Raw genomic sequence first — 22427 nt, 5'->3', positions numbered from 1 at the left:
TGAGCCACCTTTGAACACAGCTACTCACAGGGAACAAATGCTGTTAAACGAATTGAGCGAGAAGCAGAGGGAGGAGCCAAAATAACTTCAGCAGATTTTCTTCCTCAAAGCAGACATTGTGAACAGATATTGAAATTATTTCTTTAATTGATCCAGCCTGCACAGACCTCCATTAGGTGAAAATTAATTACCTTCTAATTGATGATGTGTAAAAAAAAAGATATATTATTCCTTGAGCATTTTAATAGAATGTCTGCTTTCAGTGTCCCTCGGGTCTTACTTGATAAACGATGCAGATCCAGAGCCAATGATCGTGGGGAAACAGGAATTACATGGATAATGCATTTCTACAGATAATCCTTAAACTCCGTTTAATCGTTTTCACCTCTTTCCCACAAGACGCCTTTTACTTGAGCTGCTAACAGGTGGCAAAATTGACCCTATGGGAGGAATACAAACTGCAGGTGAACAGTGAAATGCCCCACGGGCAGACAGTAGAAGCGAAGAGAAAAACCAGCGAGTTGCTATTCACACTGCCCCAACCCCACAGCACTTATGTACGTATCCATCTGTAATCTATTTTAATATCTGTCTCCCTCTCTAGTCTGTAAATGCCTCATGGGCGGGGACGCTGTCTACCTATTCTATTATAATCTCTGCACAGAGTAAGTATTTAATTACCATTGTTTGATCGATTGATTACTCCACATCAGGCCACTTGGTTTGCAAATAATTGGGCCAACGGTAGGTCCTTGCCCAGATAAGGGATAATAATAATAATTAATAACTGTGGTATTTGTTAAGTGCTTACTAAGTTCCAGGGACCGTACTGAGTGCTGGAGTGGATACGAGCAAATCAGACTGGACATAGTCCCTGTCCCACGTGGGGCTCACCCATTTTAAAGATGAGGTAACTGAGGCACAGATAAGCGAAGTAACTCTGCCCAAGGTCACATGGGAGACAAATGGCAGAACTGGGATTAGAACTTTCTGACTTGAGGTGACTATGGAAGCTTCTTCCTGTCTGTTACCCTTGCTTCTTTGAACTCTAATGTCCTGAGACTATTTTAGGTTCGCCAATCAGAAGTTAGTAGCCAGAATGGGGCTCTGTGCTCTGGGCCTTGCCACTGACTTGGCTGCTGTGTGAAACCTGAGAAAATAGGTATGGTATTTCGATGCCTTGTGTGGAAGCCATGAAGGCTACCTCCTGTCTCTCTCACCCTAGGAAAAGAAGATCACATGCAATAGTTGGAGCCTTTTAATAATCCTTGTGGACAGAACTCTATAAATATAATTATTAATAGTATCAATAATGTATTGCTTCCACACAAATCTTTCATTTACAAATGTCAGCAGAAGAAGAAGAAAAAACGCTCTCTGAAGCAAAATGGCAACAAAAATTCCAAGTTCATTCACTCAGTTGTATTTGTTGAGCACTTACTGGGTGCAGAGCAATGTACTAAGCTCTGGGGAGAGTGCAAAATAAGCAGACACACTTCCTGCCCACAACAACGAATGGTACCACTTTAAGAACAATTGTGGTCTTTTTTTTTAGTGTTTTCTCAAAGAATAATTGTAGAAAATGGTATCATTTTATGGTAAAGTAAGATTTTCTTTGTTTCAAGTGCTGTAATTTAAAACATAAGTTGTGTTGAAAAAGGAGCCACAAAAATGTATTGTATTTTTTGTTGTAATTAACTGTATAATATAAACCTAATCATTTTGTCATGGTTTCAAAATTTTGCATATTGCTTTACTTTTTTTAATAACTTTGTAAGATTTGTTTAATCAAAGCAATTATTTTGTGGTCACTTGTGCCAATCATGAATGATTTTAGGTTTTTATAGGTAAAAATGCTCTCTGAAGCAAAATTATAACAAAAATTCCAACAAATGGTAGAAGTACATTGTGCAATTCATTGTTTTTAAATGGCATTTGCTAAGCACTTACCATTAACCAGAAACTGTACTAAGGACAGGGATAGATACAAGTTAATCAGGTTGGTGCAGTTCCTGTCCCACAAAGGCTCACAGTCAGTCAATCGTATTTATTGAGCACTTACTCTGTGCAGAACAACATACTAAGTGCTTGGGAGAGTGCATTACAACAATAAACTGAGATATTCCCTACCCAAAATGAGTTTACGGTCTAGAGGGGGAGACAGATATTAATATAAATAAAATAAACAGTCCTAAACCCCACTTTACAGATGAGGAACTGAGGCACAGAGGAGTGAAGTGGTTTGCCCAAGGTCACGGAGCAGACAAGTGGCAGAGTCAGGATTAGAACCCAGGTCCCTCTGACTTCCAGGCCCATGCTCTATCCACTGGGCCTCGCTGCTTCTCAGTCGCCGTGCCCTCACTTCAAGAGTAGTATGGGGGTCCCTGGAAGGAAAATTTGATTCACACTCAATTTGCTCAGGAACGTTCAACTTTGGCCCTGGATAGGCATCACATTATTGGGACAGTTCTCCTGCCCCAGTTCAATGACTGAAGCTGTGGACATTCGAGTTCAAAGAAGATTGGGGCACCTGAGTCCTGGGAGTGACTCAGTTTACTCTAGATACACCTGAGGTCAAGTGTAGTCTCGAGCATCCTCAGGAGCCTGCAGGTAATAATAATAATAAATGTGCTATTTGTTAAGCATTTATTATATGACAGCCACTGTACCGATTGCTGGGCTGGATGCAAGCAAATCAGGTTGGACGCAGTCCCTATCCCACGTGGGGCTCACAATCTCAATCCCCGTTTTACAGATGAGGTAACTGAGGCCCAGATAAGTGAAGCGACTTGCCCAAGGTCACATGACAGACAAGTGGCCGAGCCAGGATTAGAACCCATGACTTTCTGACTCCCAGGTTCGTATTCTATCCGCTACGCCATGCTGCGTCTCTAGATGTCCTAGAGGATCTGACCAGGTGGCACCCATGGGAGGGAGCAGACCCAGAGTCCAGCCAGGCCCTCACCTCAGACTTCAGGGGCCCAGAGGCCTTATCTAAGCCTCTAACTTATCTAAGGCTCCGCCACTGGTCTGCCGTGTGTCCTTGGGCAAGTCACTTCACTTCTCTGTTCTTCCTCCTCCTTCTACCTTTATGAAAGGCTTGCTCTGCAAAGTATGCACCCAAATCACCAACTTGGGACATGCCAGTTGGAGAACAGAGCTCAAATAATTGGCCATCTAAAATTCCAGTGTGGTCCTTGACACCAGCGGTGCACGCTCAAGGATGTTATTCTTGATGAACCTCCCAAATAACCTCATTTTTATATATTCTGTATCCTTAGATTATCTTCATCATGCAAAATTGCATGAAATCAAAGACAATGTCACACAGTGCAGTTCATCATTATTATCAATAATAATATCAATAATGATGATAAGAATAGTGGTATTTATTAAGCATTTACTATATGTCCAGCACTGTACTAAGCACTGAGGCAGCTACAAGATATTCAGGTCCCACACGGGGCTCACGGTCTAAGTAGGAGGGACAACAGGCATTAAATCCCCACTAACAGACGAGAGAATGGAGGCTCAGAGAAGTTAAGTGACTTGCCCAATGTCAAACAAGAGGTAAGTGTTTGGAGCTGGGATTGGAATCCAGGTCTTTCGACTCCCCAGCTGAAAGGAAAAGTTACTTGAATTACTTGATTGAATTTAGGAAGTTAGAGAGGAAGGATTAATAGAGTTGGTTTTATCCTGAATATTCTTAGTATTTAACCAACGTGCCACCCGCACTTGGCAAACTTCTCCTTTGGTGGTGAAAGACAAGAGAAATGAATTCCCTGGTAAATCCACTTTTTTATTTGAAAAGGTTTATGTGATCTAGGGTTCAAGGTGTTAATTATGAGATGTTTTTGGACTTTTACAGAGCATATTTTATCACTTTTTTTCATTTTGTTGATAACCGAACCTTTTTCAAATGAGTTAAGACTCATTCAACTGAATCTAGCTCAGCAATTAGTGAATGAATTTCTGGCTATTTTAAAAAAGAAATGCATTGTTTAAAGGTCACCGGAAAAGAATAAATAGAAATGAAAAGATGTGTCATTTCGGATAGTTTGGTTTGTTGTTTAGTGAATAATGTGCCCATTACTTAATGTGATCTGGTTCTTATGTTTTGCTCACAGTGGATCATTAAAATTAAGCTGGATAGTTTTTTCACTTTGCATATTTTAAAGGTTCAATAATTGAGCTTTTGAAAAGAAGGGTGAGTAGAATTCCTGACGGTGATGATCATGATGCTTCATCCTGAAACTAGTCTCCAGGCCTAATTAAGGAACTGAAAATGTATAGAAAAGCATGAGATTTCAAAGTTATTATCTGAAAATTGGAGAAAATTATAAAATATCAGTAAAACTGAAAAGGAAGCACACTCTCTAAATTGCCTTAAATTAGAATGACTTCCCCAAGTAGGCAATTGACCTTTTTAAACACAGTTTAACACAGTTAACAGATCCCTCTCCCTACTCTTTAATCAATACCACTCAAAAATAATTAAGAATAGGAAACTCCTAATTTAAGGTGGACAGTCTCCCCTATGTTTCTTCACAGGATAAAGTAATTGAAACTGAATAAAGACGAAAATCAGAATGAAGTATTTGAAGGGGACAAGGTTCCCCAATGTTATAGGTTCTTCACAGCATAAAATGATTGAAACAGAGTAAAGACAAAATTCAAAATAAAAATATTTGAAGGGCTATATTGGAAATCATGATTAAAGGCATTTAATGTTTTTCATTCCTTTTATTTCAGCCTACATAGAAGCTGATTTCTTGTACATCTGAAAAGGGCATTGCTTTGTATTTTTCAATTCAGGGAGAAAAGAAAAACATGTCCTGTTCTTGTCACTTTTTAGGAAGAAAAATTGGAAATGAAGACATTGTTGCCTTCTCTACAAATGAAACAGGAGGCTTCTTTGTGTTTGAAACGGTTGCTCTTGGCCTTGATGTGATCATGAAAGGAAGACTGTGTCATTGGCTAGTCATTCATTTGGAAAGTTGAAAAAAATGTACAAGTAATGAAAAGGCACAAACATTGACAATTCTATAAAGCAAATAATTTTTCTAACCATTATCTCTTGGGCTCACTTCCTTTGTTTAACATCACAGTAAAGGAAGACGGCTAAGTGATAGGCTACTCTTTTTGTATTCTTTTTGTGTTTAAGTTTAATTTATGTCGAATGTTAGCACTGTTATTTGCATATTTGATTATACAGTTTGCATTAAAATACCATATGTCATCATTCAGTTAAGTCATCTTCTTGGCAGAGAAAAATTAGAGCAGGAGTTTATCTGAAAAAGATAGATGGAAAACTTTTAGGATTAGCTTACTTACGTGAATTTTAAATACGGGATCTGTCGAGTACATTTATATATTAGGTCTTTCATAATGTCAGAGCCAGAAAGGATGTTGGGAAAATCCCTTGGAGCGAGTGTCCATGGCAATCAATCTGGGGCGATCTGGGCTGTATCTGACTCAGGCTAGCTTGCATAGAGTGTGGAGCAAGCAAAGAGCTACTTGGATGGAGCCACTATGGAAAGGGGGAGAAAGACAGAAACAGAGAAAGTGATGCTCGTGAACACTCTTTACCCCAGCGCCGCTCTTAAGCCGTTATACTGGCCTTACCCAGTACTGATTTGGGATCCGGTCCAGCTCTGCATATTTGTCAGAGTGGTTGAAATGTAAAGTTTGGCGTACACAAATTCTTCGGGAGAAATATAATAAAAGATGAATAGGAAGAATGTGGTGAGGCAGTCGCTGGTAGCAGCGAGGGAGCAACAAGGGATTATCTTTAGGGTAAAATAGACTGTGAAACAAAAAGGGACAAAGCGATCATCTTCAAGAAAATGGTCAAGACCACAATCACCAAGGACCTAAAGGGGATCACCCACACACAGTGGAGAATTTTGAAGCAGCAGAAGGACCAGGCGGGCCCCTCCCTTTTCCTGGGTGGTCCGATTAGAAGATTGTTCACTCACAGAGGTCATGTCAGCTAAACCGATGGTGTCCTTTGAAAGAACTGTGCGAAACCTGCTGGGAGGTGAGCGGGAGGGAAAAGTGATGTCGTATGCACCCCCTCTACGTGTGACTCTCGTCCAAGAACATCCCCAAATTATTCAGAAATACCCTGGACCACCTAGGAAGAGACATCAGAGATGGGAGGAGAATGGCTTTGGGGACAGAAGCAGAGAGGAGTGTGGGATGCTGGAGGGTTTCGAAAGGGTTGAGGGGAAACAGTGCTCGGCCCTAGATCCAGCTCCATTCTGGGCATCTGGGAACCACTGGCAGGTGTGCCAGTGTGGGCTAACAACGACGCAGACCTGCCTTTAGTAAATATCATTGCTTCGGACCATCCTCGCTTTGGACAGGTTGCCTGGTTATTATTAATAATAATCCTAATAATAATACTTCGGTGCTTACTATGTGCCAAGCACTGTTCTAAGCACTGGAGTAGACACTTGTTAATCAGGTTGGACACGGTCCCTGTACCACTTTGGACTTACACTCTTAATCCCCACTTTTTAACAGATGAGGTCGCCGAGGCACAGAGAAGTGACTTGCCCAAGGTCACACAGCGGACATGTCACAGAGCCGGGATTAGAACCCCGGTCCCCCTGACTCCCAGGCCTGTGCTTTATCCACTAAGCCATGCCTGCTGGGATGCTGGGGTGAGGGTGTGTGGCTTTGGGTGGGTGGCTTTGGTGTGGGTCCTCTTACAGGGACCCCAGGGTACTGTCGAGAGTGGATGATTATTTGCAACATATACTATCATGGAAATGTTTAAGTTTGGAATTCAACATTTCAAATGACAGTTTATATGCAATTCATTAGATATTCTGGCCAGTTTACAATGGAAAGGACCTTTTAGCTCAAGTTTTACGGTTTCATCGAATTAAAGATGGTATTAGTGAAGATTAAAAGAATGCTACATTTTTCTGGTTTTGCTACTCTCTGCCATTATGTTGAGAAGGGACCCTCTGGAATCAGGCTGACATCAGCTTTAACTTGGATTTTTTATGCTTCTTTTTGAACATATTTTATTTTCTTTAAACATGATAGGATTCTATTTTAATCGGCTTTGTTGTGGAAGGAAATGTCAAAAAAAAAAGGGAACACAGTTTCATATGAAAGGAAGTTACATGATCGGACTCCCAAAATACTTGGGATTTGTGATGCGACCTTTCTTTATGAAAATATTTCATGACTTTGTATAATTAAGCTAGGCGATTCTTCTAAAAAGCATATTGGGTATTTCCTTCTGATTTACGGAAGCTAAATTTTAAAAGATGTGTATTATTATTTTAGAAACAAGATTCTGACTTTCAAATGTTTTTCAGTCTCCTAATGAAACCCACCATTAAAAGTTTTCTTTCCAATGATTTGCATTTTTAGCATTTTTGAATGTGTTTGCTTTACCAAGAGAGCTAATGCCTTTCTTATTAACTGGGACAGGGGTGAGAAGTGACATCCCCCAAAATAGACGGAATGCAATCTAAAAGATTCATGAATATCCTTACTGATTAATTTTACAACTATTTCCTCTTTACTGGAAGAAGACATTTTTTAACCAAAAAAACCTGCCCTTGCTCATCTAAAGGAAATTCTTGCAAAATTTCTGTAAGAAGTTCCAAACCATCTGTTCCATTGCAGAGTTTTTAGCACTCTTAAGAACAAACTGGTAACCAATTATCATTTTGACCAGCTAGAACCATAACTGTGAAGCCGTTACATGTCATACGTGGGCACAATTCTTTCTGAAATGTAAATAAATTTACTTCTACCACTTGTAAAGCCAGGAAAAAATACTATAATTTAGGAATATCAGTGGCCAGTTTAGGAAATTTTCTGATTCAAAATGTTAATTCTTTCCTCAAAGATGTACAAATCAAAGCAATTGTCATCTTTGACATAACCTTAACCTATACTTTTTTGATTCCCAATCCCATTTTCTGACATAAAACAATACTGAAATATTGTTAGGATTTTAAAACTAATTCATGGGGCTTTCTATCAGAATGGCAATTCTGATAGAGAATTAAATCCCACCAAATTTAAAATTAGAAACCATGGAAAATTGTAATTTGTCCCCAGGCTAATGGAATGATGGATAATGAATGATTTGACAAAGAAGCTTCTTCTGTTTAAAGTATATTTCTGTTCTTGTGGGAACGAACTGACTTTTCGTTTATTATCAAATGGCTCTCAGACTCCAGTATGGAGAAAACAGTGTGGTCGGAGTTGAAGAATTTCCATGGAGCAAATCACAGCAGTTTGTATGAGTCCAAGCCATGCGGGTGGGGACAGTGCTATAAAGAGGTAGAACATTATTATTATTATGAATCGCAATGATAATAATAATAAATTTACTAAGCATTTACTATATGTCAAATTACTGCTCTAAACTCTGGAGTAGATACAAGTCAGTCAGATCAGACACAGTCCCTGTCTCATATAAGGATCACTGTCTATGTAGGAGGGAGAACGGGTAAAGAATCCTCATTTTACAGATGGGGGAACCGAGGCACAGAGACGTTCAGTCGCTTATCCAGGATCACCCAGCAGAAAACTGGCAGAACTGGGAACCGAGGCACAGAGATGTTAAGTCGCTTCTCCAGGATCACCCAGCAGAAAACTGGCAGAACTGGGATTAGAATCCACGTTCTTTGACCCTCAGGTTTATGTAAATGCCACTAGACCGTGCTGTTTCCCAATTCCTTCTCCCAACCCCTTCTCACCTTCTAAACACATTTCTTTTCTCCCTGACTGCCACATTTAAACTTTTATTCTTTGATGTCACCTTCCTCTATGCCTTCAGACACACCCTCATCTTCCCTGTCCTAAAAACACTACTCTGGACCTCACTCCATCATCCATGATCAACTCATTACCATCTCCCCATCTCTCTCCTTCCATTCCTGTTCATTCTAATCAAACTGGTCGTCTTCACCTGCTGCTTCCATTTCAGTTTACTTCTTGACCTTTTAAAATCCAGTTTCTGTCCACTTGACTCCCACTGAGACCATTCTCTCCAAGCTCATAAGTGATGTATTACTTGACAAATGGAGCAGATTGTATTCTATCCTAATCATTTCAATCTCTCAACTACCTTCACTGCTGTTGACCACTTCCTTCTCCTTGAAATACTATCTCACCTTGGTTTTTCTGTCACAGTTCTTTCCTGGTTCTCCTTTTATCTCTCTGGCTGATCCATCTCCCATCCATCTCTTCATGTTTTCCCCAACTAAGCCCACATTCCCCTCTAGACATTGAGCTCACTGTGAGCTGGGAATGTGTCTATTATATTGTTATGTTGTACCCTCCCAAGGCTTAGTACAGTGCCCCGCACACAGTAAGCACTCAATAAATACAACTGATGTATTTCCCCTATTCAATCTCCCTTCTGTGTCACGTATGCACTTGGATCTGTACCCTTTAAGCAGTTGCTATTTATCCTGACTTATCCACTTATGTTCCTCTCCTTTAACCCTGACATTTCTCCTTTCTGTAATTTATTTCACTATGTCTCTCCCCTTCTAGTCTGAGAGCTCCCCGTAGGCAGAAATAGTGTCAAAAAACTTGATTTTATTGAACTATCCCAAACACTGAGTATAGTAAAGCATTCAATAAATACTATTGATTGATTGATTGCAAAAGCTTTATTGGTTTTGAAAATGGTTAAGATAGGTGGGGTTGGTGGTGGGTAAGGGGTTTAATCAAACTCAGCTCTCTTTTCCTGTTGTCTTGGGCAGGAGACTCAGCCCCAGAACTGCACCTCACCTGCTGGATCCTGGTACTTCCCAGCTCCCTTCCTCCCTACCTTTCCACCACTCTGGGAGGAGAGGAGAAGAAATGTAATAATAATAATGTTGGTATTTGTTAAGCGCTTACTATGTGCAGAGCACTGTTCTAAGCGCTGGGGTAAACACAGGGGAATCAGGTTGTCCCACGTGGGGCTCACAGTCTTAATCCCCATTTTACAGATGAGGGAACTGAGGCACAGAGAAGTTAAGTGACTTGCCCACAGTCACACAGCTGACAAGTGGCAGAGCTGGGATTCCAACTCATGAGCCCTGACTCCAAAGCCCGTGCTCTTTCCACTGCGCCACGCTTTGGGACCAGAGTAGTTACTGCTCCTTCTCCTCTTTTCTCCTCTATTTCTTGAGCCACTCCATATTTTGCATGCCTCCTCACAATCTCCCTCCTCCATCATTTCCCCAGTTTTGTCATCTCGGAAACCTGAGGCAGAGAAGCAGCATGGCCTGGTGGAAAGAGCCCCGGACCTGGGAGTCAGAGGACCCGGGTCCTATTCCTGGCTCTGCCACTTGTCTGTTGAGTGACTTGGGCAAGTCACTTCTCTGTGCCTCAGTTGCCTAATTTGCAAAATGGGGATTAAGATGACAGGGATTGGGTCCAACCTGATTAGCTTGTATCTACCCCAGTGCTTATTACAGTAAGCATATTAAGTGCTTTGCACACAGTAAGAGCACAATATGAATGAATGAAATACCACAATTATTATTACTATGAGCTGAATCTATACCATGTCTGATTACTTTGCAGAGCTCCCCTGTATCTCCTTTGCCTTCGACGTACCCTAGAATAATAAACACTAATAACTGTGGAATTTGTTTAAAATTAACTATGTGCCGAGCACTGTCCTAAGTGCTGGGGTGAATATGAGTTAATCAGGGGGACACAGACCCCGTCCCACATGGAGCTCACAGTCTAAGTAGGAGGGAGAACAGGTATTGAATTTTCAGCAGGCAAATGTCAGAGCTTTGATCCTCTGACTCCTCAGGCTTGGACTCTTTCCATTAGGCCAGGCTGCTTCTTTAGAAGCAAATTTCTGGTGATTTCCAGTTTGCCACAATTTACTTTTGGTTTGAAAAAGTGGAAATCACCAGAAATTTGCTTCTAGGGTATATGTAAGGCATGGAACAAGATGGAAATTTCTCTCCTGCAATTAAAATTTGAGTATGGAGAGCTGGGAATCCTAGTTATTTACTGAGATGATAGCAACTATATTATATTGTGCTTTTCCAAGCACTCAGCAGAGTGTCCCGCACACTGTAAACACTCAAGAAATGCCATTGATTGATTAACCATTGGGTTGCAGTCTACTGTTTTTCATTTTTCCAATCACTGTTTCCTAGTCCCCTTTTCCTTAGCCATACTTTCTTTACTCCTTCCAGGGATTTAGTTACTACTGATCCTGGCCAACGATGCTGTTTCCTGATAGATCTGAATTTAGAACTGTCTGTAAAATTTCCAGACCTTTTCTCTTTGTGCTCCAGTCAGGGCCAGGAGAAGTTTTCTTAGTTGGTACCTCTCCTGGGGACAGGACCAAATTAACAGAAGTCTGGACCAGAGGTTGAACTGTCTAATCAGGGCCGCTTGTCACGTGAACTCAGATGACGCTGTTACCGAGCCACCTGCCAGAATGGCAAGAAGGATTAAGGGAGCTACGAGTGACATTGCAAGCTAGTCATTACCCCGAAGGTCGGCTTAACCAAGAGTGGAAGGAGGCTGAGGCAAAGAGCATTTTAAAGGAGCTTCCGGGCACCTGCAGGCTTCTCTCTCTGTGCTGCCTCCTTCCCAGCAATTGAAAGGGCAGCATCCTCCTTAAGAGCCAGATACGACTGCCTGGGCTGCCTTGCGGTGGCCGTCTTGAATGGCGGTGGAAGTGGCAAGGCAATCCAGATGTGGTTAGGCTGAAGTGGCTACCGACAATAATGTCGTTATGGGTTTTACTCTCTAGACCACAGATTGGTAACTGAGATACAGAGAACTGTTCTAAGCGCTGGGGTAGATACAGGGTGATCAGGTAATCAGGTTGTCCCACTTGAGGCTCACGGTTAATCCCCATTTTACAGATGAGGTAGCTGAGGCACAGAGAAGTGAGGTGACTTGCCCACAGTCACACAGCTGACAAGTGGCAGAGCCGGGAGTCGAACCCATGACCTCTGACTCCGAAGCCCGGGCTCTTTCCACTGAGCCAGGCTGCTTCCCTGCTTTACATGGGCAGACTTTCGCAAAATGATGTCTGTATGAAGTCACTACATTACACTGTGGGCCAGCATAACTCGTGTAATATATGGACCCTGTGGTCCAGTTTTTTTGAGAACTATCCCTGGCCACTCTCCTGGAGAATCACCTCGTGGTTGAGAGACAGTCCTAGTTAGACAGACTTGAAGTGCACGCAGCTCTCCCCTTCCCCCATCCCACTGGCTCCATCTCTTGTCCTTGTCTGTCCGTCTCCCCCGATTAGACCGTAAGCCCGTCGAAGGGCAGGGACTGTCTCTATCTGTTACCGATTTGGACATTCCAAGCGCTTAGTACAGTGCTCTGCACACAGTAAGCGCTCAATAAATACTATCGAATGGATGAATGAATGAATGAATCTCATTGTTTTCCTGCCAAGCCCTGGGCCACCACTTTTGGGGGGGCTACCCACACCCAGTGAAGCCAGATATAGCATTATAGGACCCATCTAAGAGGGGAGAACCGTTCTCTCCCTTCTCCTCTTTCTTCTCAGGCAAGCACCGGGAGGTTTAGTGAGTCTTTTCACACAAAGATAATGGAGAGAGGTTGAGAATCTGCTGTATTCTTTTACAGAGCCCCTTCTCACAGACAGCTTTCCTAATCTTTGTAATGTTTTCTGCAAAGCAGCACACCCGTCAACAAACTGAGGAATTTCAGTGATGGATGCTATATAAATACATAAATACAGATACATTCTGGGAGCTAGCTACACAGTCCCCGAACCTTTATAAATAAACCAACTCACTGTAGCAACGGTATTGGTTTTGTAGGAAACGCAGCATGAGAAATGGAGCCTATCTCTGCCTTCAGTGTATTTCCTTGCCCTTTATCTCTTCTGAATTAGGCTGCGGTTCCAGCCTATCGTTCTGGGGGATGTGTGTGTGTGTGTGTGTGTGTGTTCGCATCACCAAACTGCCACACAGTTTAGCATGTCAGATCATCTCTTATCCAGAAAGATCTAGGGCTGAAGAGCAGGGATACTGCAGGTCGATATTGCATATTAGAAGAGCTGAATGAGAAACCTAATGATGCGCTTGATCATTAGTATTAACTTACAATTTAATTCATCCCTGAATTTACTACATGAAAAAATTGTTTTTATCAATCTTATAATTTGCCATTACCACACAACAATTTCTTCTCCCATTCAGCTTCTTGCTTGGCTAATATTACATACAGTGAGACCAAAGAATGGCTCTGAGTAGAAGGATAATGAAAGTTATACTTCTCAGTAATGGCCCGGTTAGCCTAATAAATATAAAATGATGTGTTGGTCGGTACAAAGATTTAGTATCCTCTACTCTCTGTTGTGAACCAAGTATGTGCTAGAGATTGAAATTGATATGTTTTCTCTTGCGTGCCTGCTGGTCTGAGAGTCAGAGGACCTGGGTTCTCATCCTGATTCTGTCACCTCTCCACCTGGTGATCTTGGGTGAACCACTGAACCTGTTTCCTCATCTGTAAAATGGGGCTACATACCTGTCCTCCTCCTTCCCTCTCGGAGGGTCAGCCCCATGTGGGCCAGGGACTGTGTCTGACCTGATTACTTTATATTTACCCGGTGCTTGGAACATAGTAACTACTTAACAAATGCTCTTCATACGATGTTCAGAGTAAAAAAAAAAATGGCACTCACATTAATGAGCCTTAAGATTGTGAATTCCTAAAAAAACCCCAAACCCTAATGAAAAGAACATCCTAGAAAGGAATGAAAACTCTTTGTATTGTCTAATGACCCTGGATACTAAGTGGGAACCAACTTGTAGCTTCGGACAGATAGAGAAGTGTTCATGGTGGATGTTACAAAATGAATCAATCAATAAATCAGAGGTATTTACTGAATGCTTACTAGGTACAGAGCACTCTACTGAGTGCTTGGGAGAGTATAATACAGTAGAAATAGTAGACACGACACCTCTCTTCAAGGAGTTTACAATCTAGTGGATGCATTGCCATCCCTGTCCCTTCAGGAATTGCCCCTCCCTTGGATTCAGTGGCTCTGAGCCGGTGGTGACCTGGTAACAAGGATCCTCCTTCCCTCAGCCCATTTACCCTAGTTTGGGGTGGGGAGGGGAGGAGAGGAGGATAGATTATTTATATTAATGTCTGCCTCAACGTCTAGACTGTAAGCTCACTGTAGGCAGGGAATGTGTCTGTTATATTGTTATATGGACCCTCCCAAGCACTCTGTACAGTGCTCTGCACACAGTAAACGCTCAATAAATACGACTGACTGATAGTCAATGATGACCGCAGCAATTCTTCATATTCAGTGTGCTTAAGGGTATATTTCTGTCCCAGTTTAAAAATGTGGCAGTCATTTGGTGCCCTGGTACTCTATAGGATGGTTTTACAAAATATTTATATTGCTCATATGAGTATTTAACAAACCTGGTTCCAGTCTGAACATGTGTTATTTCTTATCAGAAAAACTTAGGCTGAAAAACTAGGTACATAAAACGTTCGTGAGAGAGATCCATATATTGAGCCAGCTGTTTCCCTGGAATGTTTAACTTCAACATCCTTTAGACAATGAATGGGAAGGAGTTGGGTTTTAAAAAGACATTAGCTTTGAGTGAGGATTGGCTGGTGGCCAGATAAATCTTTAGATTGGGAAGCATTTGCTGACTCAGCTTCTTTAGCAGTGTAAAGTACAGTCAATCCTCAAAGCGCTCATTAAAAGGGTTTCTGGTAACTGATGTCTAGTGAAATTTGTAGAAGTATAATTCATTGGACTTCCCCGCCTTCTTCTGAAATGGAATCTTTAATTTCAAAGAGTCAAAAATTGCATCTTGACATTTGAAAGTAAAATTAAATTAATGGATTTCATTAGTGAAATGTTCCAGGTACATACATGACAAACTTATTAAATAGACAAGTTAATTTCATCCTTCAAAAAACAAAATTTTACTTTGGTATTTTATTTACTTGTTTATAAATTCTTTCAACCTAGAGGGAGGCTGCAATATAGGAGTGTTGCAACATTTTGGGAGAAATGGGAGTGATGAATCATGATGAACCAGTCTCACACTCTCCCCACTCTTTAAAATCCCCAAAGGTCATCCATTCCTCTCTGCATCAAACAGAAACTCCAGACCACTGACTTTAAGGCCCTCCGTCTTCTCTCCCTCCTACTTGCCCACTCTTTTCTCCCATTCCACCCCAGCTCGCACACTATGTTCCTGTCACTGCTCAGTGAGCCTCCATCTCACCTCTCTCATCTCAGATCTCTTGCTCTCACCCTCCCCACTGCCAGGAACTCCCTATCACAGAAGTCGCATGGTCTAGAGGATAGAGTACGGGCCTGGGAGTCAGAAGGTCATGGGTTCTAGTCCCGACGCCACCACTCGTTTGCTGTGTGACCTTGGGCAAGTCACTTCACTTCTCTGTGCCTCGTTTCCCTCATCTGTAAAATGGAGATTAAGACTTGAGCCCCTTGTGGGAGAGGGACTGCGTTCAACCCAATTATCTTTTACCTTCCCCAGTGCTTAGAACAATACCTGGCACATAGTAAATGCTTAACAAATACCATTATTATTATTATTATTCATATCTGAAAGAATACACCTATCTTCGTCTTACAAGCTTTTCTGAAATCATTTGTCCTCCAGAAAGACTTTCCCGATTAATTTCTCCTCTCCCCAGTTCATCTTCCCCCAACTGCCAAGTCAGCACCGCCTCTTCAATTGAGCATTTATAAATCCTCAACCTCCCATAGCACTTGTATATATATTTTATATAGCTTAATTGCTTACCTATGTCCCTCTTTCTTTCTTCCACCATCTGTAAATTGGCTTAACATCTTTCTCCCCCATTAGACTGTAAGTGCCTTGAGGCTACAGGTTCACATCTACTAATTCTATTCTCCCAAACACCTAGTTCAGAGCTCTGCATAGGGAAGATGCTCAATAAATCCAACTGCTTGATCGGAAAGTATGATTCGATTTGCTTTTGATTTATCTGGGGCTTGTTCTGGGTAACTTGGAAACCTTTCCTCCAATGTCCATTGTCCTTCTCGTTATTGGCAACAAGACAATCTCTGCTGCTAACTCCCTCCGAAGTCACCCTTGCAAGGGGGAAGTTAATGGTTGTTGTGCTTGCTACAGTGACAAAACATGTGTTGATTTCAGAAGTAGCAGCTCAAGACACTGTTTTATGAGTTTATTTTGCCTGCGACATTTTGACACCTAGTCTACAGTTTCCATAGCACTCAGATTTTTTAAATCACATCTCTTCTTCTTTTCTTGTTCCTTTCCTCACCCCAAAAAGAAGTTGTCTATAGCTCTGTGGCTAAAATTCACTTCTGAGACTTGAAGAGTTGCAGCAGGTCTGTGAGGTAGAAAGGAACCAGTAACTTGAATGGGTCGATTTGAATACCTCTAGATAGAATACTAATAATAATCATGATAATAATAATAGTAAATAAAATTAATAGTGATATTTGTTAAGCACTTACTATGTGCCAAACACTATACTAAGTGCTGGGGTAGATGCAAGATGATCAGGGCAGACCCAGTCCCTCTCCTCTAAGAGGAAGGAGAACAGGCATTGAATCTCCAATTTATAGATAAGGAAACTGAGACACGGAGAAGTGAAGTGACTTGCCTAAGGTCACACAGAAAGCTAATGGCAGAGCAAGGATCAGCACCCAGGTCCTCTGACGCCCAGGACTGTTGGAGAGAAACTGTGTTTGGCGTATGTATCACGAGACTGTCCTTTCCTCCGTGGCAGAGCCTTTTTTTTTTGAGGTATTTGTTAAATACTCACTATTTGTGAAGTCCTTACTATGTTACGGACTAAGTACTTAAATAGTCTCTGATCAAACATTCTCCTAAGCACTGGGGAAGATACAAGTTAATTAGATTGAACAAAGTATAATAGGGCTCACAGTCCACGTAGGAGGGAGAACAGGGATTTAATCCCCATTTTACATATTGAGGCACAGAGGGACTTGCCCAAGGTCATTACAGCAAAGATTTGACAGAGCCAGGTTTCATTCATCATTCAGTCCTATTTACTGAGTGCTTACTGTGTGAGGAGCACTGTACTAAGCCCTTAGGAGATAGAGCCTAGATCCTCCGACTCCCAGACCCTTTCTCATTCCTCTAGGCCACACCCCCTTACAGGAAAACTCGGAGTGGATGAATGTAAATTTCCAAGGGACCATCAGTTCCTCTTTCCCATGAGGTCTTCCCTATGCCAGAGATCTCCTTATCGTGCGAAGAGCCAATATTCAATCTGGCAGCTCAGTGGGTCTTAGATGATTATGGAGATGCCCTGGCTACAGTGCTGTTTTGTCACAATCACTCTGGATTCCCCCCTGCAATGGTTTGGGCCTCTTCCCCTGGGTTCTCTGTTGAGCTGGATCCCATCTGTTGCCGTCCCGTGAAGGGCATCGCATGCAATGGACACCGAGAGTTTGGCCTCATGAGGCCGGTTCTGACTGGGACTGGGGGAGAGGGGCCACAACCAGCATCTGTGGATAGGAGACGCACTTACTCCGGGCTCCTCCACTTGTCTGCTGTGTGACCTTGGGCAAGTCACTTCACTTCTCTGGGCCTCGGTTATCGCATCTGCAAAACGGGGATTGAGCCCGCTGGCCCAACCCGATTGGCTTGTATCCGCCCCAGCGCTGAATACAGTGCGCGCTTAACAAATACCAGGAAGTATTCATAATTATTATTAATATTTTAACATTATGGGCATTGTTCAAAGCACACACCGGAACGTAACGCTGGCATTTGAAACGTTCTGTGTAAGTCCATGGAAATCAAGAGCACGTCTCTGGAGGGTTCCGGATCCTTTTTTTTAGGATATTTGTTAAAAGCTTACTATGTGCAGGCACTGCACTAAGCACCGGGATAGATACAGATTCATCAGGTTGGACCCAGTCCCTGTCCCTCATGGAGCTCACGGTCTTTAATTCCCATGTTCCAGATGAGGTGACTGAGTCACCGAGAAGTGAAGCGACTTGCCCAAGGTCACACAGCAGACAAGTAGCGGAGCCGGGATCCTCCCCAACCTCGCTCGCTCCAGAGCTGTTGTGCTCCTTCTCCCAGGACCCTCTGGACCCAGGTGCCGCTTCTGAACTCTTCTCCCACTCCCTTCGGCGTCACGTTGACTTGCTCCATTTATTCTTCCTCGGTCCCAGCCCCAGAGCACTTATGTAGGACTGTCTCTGCCTGTTGCCGACTTGTTCATTCCAAGCGCTTAGTACAGTGCTCTGCACATAGTAAGCGCTCAATAAATACTATTGAACGACTGAATGAATAATTTTATTTATTTATATTGATGTCTGTCTCTCCCGCTAGACTATAAGCTGGTGTGGGGAGGGAATGTGCCTGCTTATTACTATATTGTACTCTCCCAAGCGCTTAGTGGGAAGCAGCGTGGCTCAGTGGAAAAGAGCCTGGGCTTCGGAGTCAGAGGTCATGGGTTCGACTCCCGGCTCTGCCACTCGTCAGCCGTGGGACCGTGGGCAAGTCACTTCACTTCTCCGTGCCTCAGTGACCTCGTCTGTAAAATGGGGATGAAGACTGTGAGCCTCACGTGGGGCAACCTGATGACCCTGTAACTCCCCCAGCGCTTAGAACAGTGCTCTGCACATAGTAAGCGCTTAACAAATACCAACATTATTATTAGTACAGAGCTCTGCGCACCGTAAGCGCTCAGTAAATACAAGTGACTGACTGGACTGCAGAATTTGGTAGCAGGAGCTGGGTGAGAGAGGTTCCGTGCTTCTACCTGCATCTTGCACCTCCTGTAAGGGCTGGCTCCTGTTTCGAATAAGTCGCTCCAAATCCTCTAGGGACGCTTCTACCGATATCACTTAATGCACTCTTCCAAGCATTTATTACAGTGCTCTGCACACAGTAAGCTCTCAGTAAATACAATTGATTGAATTGATGTTGTTTAAACTGAATATATTTAGAACAATTTAAACATACCCTGGAACACTTCATTCCATTCGCAGGGTTCAATTTATTCTCCCACTGCCGGATCAGGTCATGTGGCACTTCCAACTTCACTGCAGAATCATCTATTGGGAGCTCACCCTGAACTTTATGCTGTGTACCTGCCAAAACATTTCTGGAAACTGATAAAATTTCCTTTCTCAGAACTAACATATAGTGATGAATGAGGGAAACCCCAGGGAAATGGAAAACCTTCCTTAAAACTGTAGGAAAACACCTCCGGGAATAGATAATTTAATAGACAATCAGTTCCACTGCCGTCCGTGTTTCCAACCATCATGATAATAATAATATCAACAACAACAGTGATGATAATAATAATGGTATCTGTTATGTGCTCATTATGTATCGAGCACTATTCTAAGCTCTGGGGTAGACACGATCTAATCAGGTGGGACACAGTCCTTCTCCCACACGGGGCTCGCAGTCTTAATCCCCATTTTACAGATGAGGGAACTGAGGCACAGAGAAACGAAGCGACTTGCCCGAGGTCACACCGTAGACGAGTGGTAGAGCCAGGAACGTGAGTGAGGTGTGGCATAATCCGATCCGTATGTTGGTGCAAGCAGATTTGTTGTTGGAAGAACTGGTTGTGCCTAGGTGTCATGGCATGATCCTCGTTTATTCACCAGCCTTGACGTCAGCTTCTCCAATCTGTACCCCACTATACTTTGTGTTTTTGCAACTTTTTTAAAAAGGATTTGTTAAATGCTTATTATGTGCCAGGCATTGTACTAAGCCCTGGGGTGGATACAAGAAAATCGGGTTGCACGCAGTCTTTGCCCCACGTGGGGCTCACAGGCCCAGTCCCCATTTTACAGATGAGGGATCTGAGGCACAGAGAAGTGAAGTGACTTGTCCAAGGTCACACAGCAGAGAAGCGGCCAGAGCCCGGGATTAGAACTCATGGCCTTCTGACTCCCAAGCCCATGCTCTATTCATTAGACCCTGCTGCTTCCAGAGCTCTGCACGCAATAAGCACTCAAGGGAGCGTGGCATGGCTTCGTGGAAAGAGCCCGGGCTTGGGAGTCAGGAGTCGTGGGTCCTAATTCCGCCTCCGCCACTGAACAGCCGTGTGACCTTGGGCAAGTCACTTCACTTCTCTGTGCCTCAGTTCCCTCATCTGTCAAATGGGGCGAAGACTGCGAGCCCACGTGGGACAACCTGATTACCTTGCCTCTACCCCAGCGCTTAGAACTGTGCTTGGCACATAGTAAGCCCTTAACAAATACCATAATGATAATTAGCAACTTTATAGTAAAACAGCATAAAGTGGAAAGGATATAAAATGTTCTGCAAGTGGTGGACATAATAATATGGGTATTTGGAATTGAAAAATGCACCTCAGGGTGATATCTCTGAGTCATCTACCTTTTAAACCAATAATTCCCACTGAATCAAAGATTACCAGACCGTTATTTTCCCATCAAAGGAGGTCCTTTCTTGTATTCTTAGAAGAAAACCGACCACACCTTTCCTGATTTTGTAAACTTCAATCATTATCCTTTGTCTTTCCAGTCCTTATCTTTACTGCCTCTCATAGAAGACAAGTGATTTCACCCCTTGTCTGCTGTGTGACCTTGGACAAGTCACTTTAACTTCTCTGTGCCTCAGTTACCTCATCTGTAAAATGGAGTAAAGATTTAGAGGTCCACGTAGGACATGGACTGTGCCCGACCTGATTAGCTTGTATCTACCCCAGCGCTTAGTGCAGTGTCTGGCACATAGTAAGCACATAAGAAGAACCATAAAAAAATTATTTTTAAAGTGTCAGTTTCAGGAAATGTCATACATCAAAACGGGCTGCTTCCTCCTTTCTTCTTCTGTTACTGACACTTTATCCTAGCTACCCACTGATATTGCTTACCTAATTTATTGAGTGCTTACTGTGTGCAGACCACTGTAAAAAGTGTTTGGGAGAGTACAGTATACCAGAGTTGGGAGACATGTTCCCCGCCCACAGTGAGTTTACAATCTAGAGGAGGAGCTTACAGTCCAGAACTTTCGGTCCACAGCTTACAGTATACACTCTTCGCGAACGTTTCAGAAACGGGGCACAAACAATAGAAAGGAAGGAAAAGAAAGGGTAAGTGAGGACATATAGGTGAGTGGCAGAAAAATGATCTCACTTCTCAGAGAGGTGGCCAGTCATCCAATTTTCTTTTTTTTAATGGTATTCATCAAGCGCTTCCTACATTCCAGGCATTGTACTAAGGGTAAGGCAGGTACAAGCTAATCAGGTTGGACAGGGTCCATGTACCATATGGGGCTCAAAGTATTAATCCCCATTTTACAGATGAGATACCTGAAGCACAGAGAAGTTAAGTGACTTGCCCAAGGTCACACAACGGACATGCGGTGGAGCAGAATTAGAGCCCAGGTCCTTCTGACTCCTAGGCTGGTGCTGTATTCACTAGGCCATGCTGCTTCTCTGGTTGTCAAGTTTTATACTAGTTTACTTTTACACTGGGCAATCTAGTTTTCAGGTCATTTGTCCCTTGTGTGGTATATTTATTTTCAGCACAAAGTCTCTCTATCTCCACTCCAGTCACTGAATTCCTGGCTCAGAAGCTGCTCCCAAGTTCACCTGGACATTCTCACGGTGCCTCCATCTCGTCTATCTCACCACTGACCCCTCACCCACATGCTGCCTCTGGCCCGCAGTGCCCTCTCTCCTCAAATCTGACAGACACCACCATCCCGCCCCTCAAATCCTTATTGAAGACATAACTCCTCCAAGGGGCCCTCCCTGATTAAGCTCCCCCTTTCCTCTTCTCCCCCTCCCTCTGCATCACCCTGACTTGCTCCCTTTGTTCTTCCCCTCCCACACAGCCCTACTTATGTACATATGCACTTATGTACATATCTGTAATTTATTTATTTCTATTAATGTCTGTCTCCCCCCTTCTAGACTGTAGGCTTGTTGAGGGCACGGAATGTGTCTGTTGTGCTCTCCGAAGTGCTTAGTACAGTGCTCTGCACACAGTAAGTGCTCAATAAATAGGATTAAATAAATGAATGGACCTGGACTCTGGAGCATAGTGAGGGAGGATCGGAGGCTCTCTGGGAAAAACGCAACAGATGTGGGGGCTCAGTCCAGTTCCACCAAATGGTGCATAGAACATCATCACGTTATGCCGAAGGACTGGTGTGATGTCATATGATGCCACCTGATTTCCTAGTACCCTCAAGGGCTCCTCTACTTCCAAAATCACACCCCTCTCTAAAAGAAGCGCTTATCATGACACTGCACCCTCCTGTTAAGTGAAGCATGATAAAAAGGTGCTTGTTTGTAATAACTTCAGTTAACCAAAACACTGCACTGATTTCTCTGTAAAAGCAGTGCAAGTCATTTAACGGGAGGCTCCGAAGTTGAATCTTCAAGTCATGTGCATTTATGTATTTTAAGTT

Source organism: Ornithorhynchus anatinus, chromosome 16 (genome assembly GCF_004115215.2).
Source record: "Ornithorhynchus anatinus isolate Pmale09 chromosome 16, mOrnAna1.pri.v4, whole genome shotgun sequence".
NCBI lineage: Eukaryota > Metazoa > Chordata > Mammalia > Monotremata > Ornithorhynchidae > Ornithorhynchus > Ornithorhynchus anatinus.
This window is presented reverse-complemented; position numbering follows the sequence as displayed.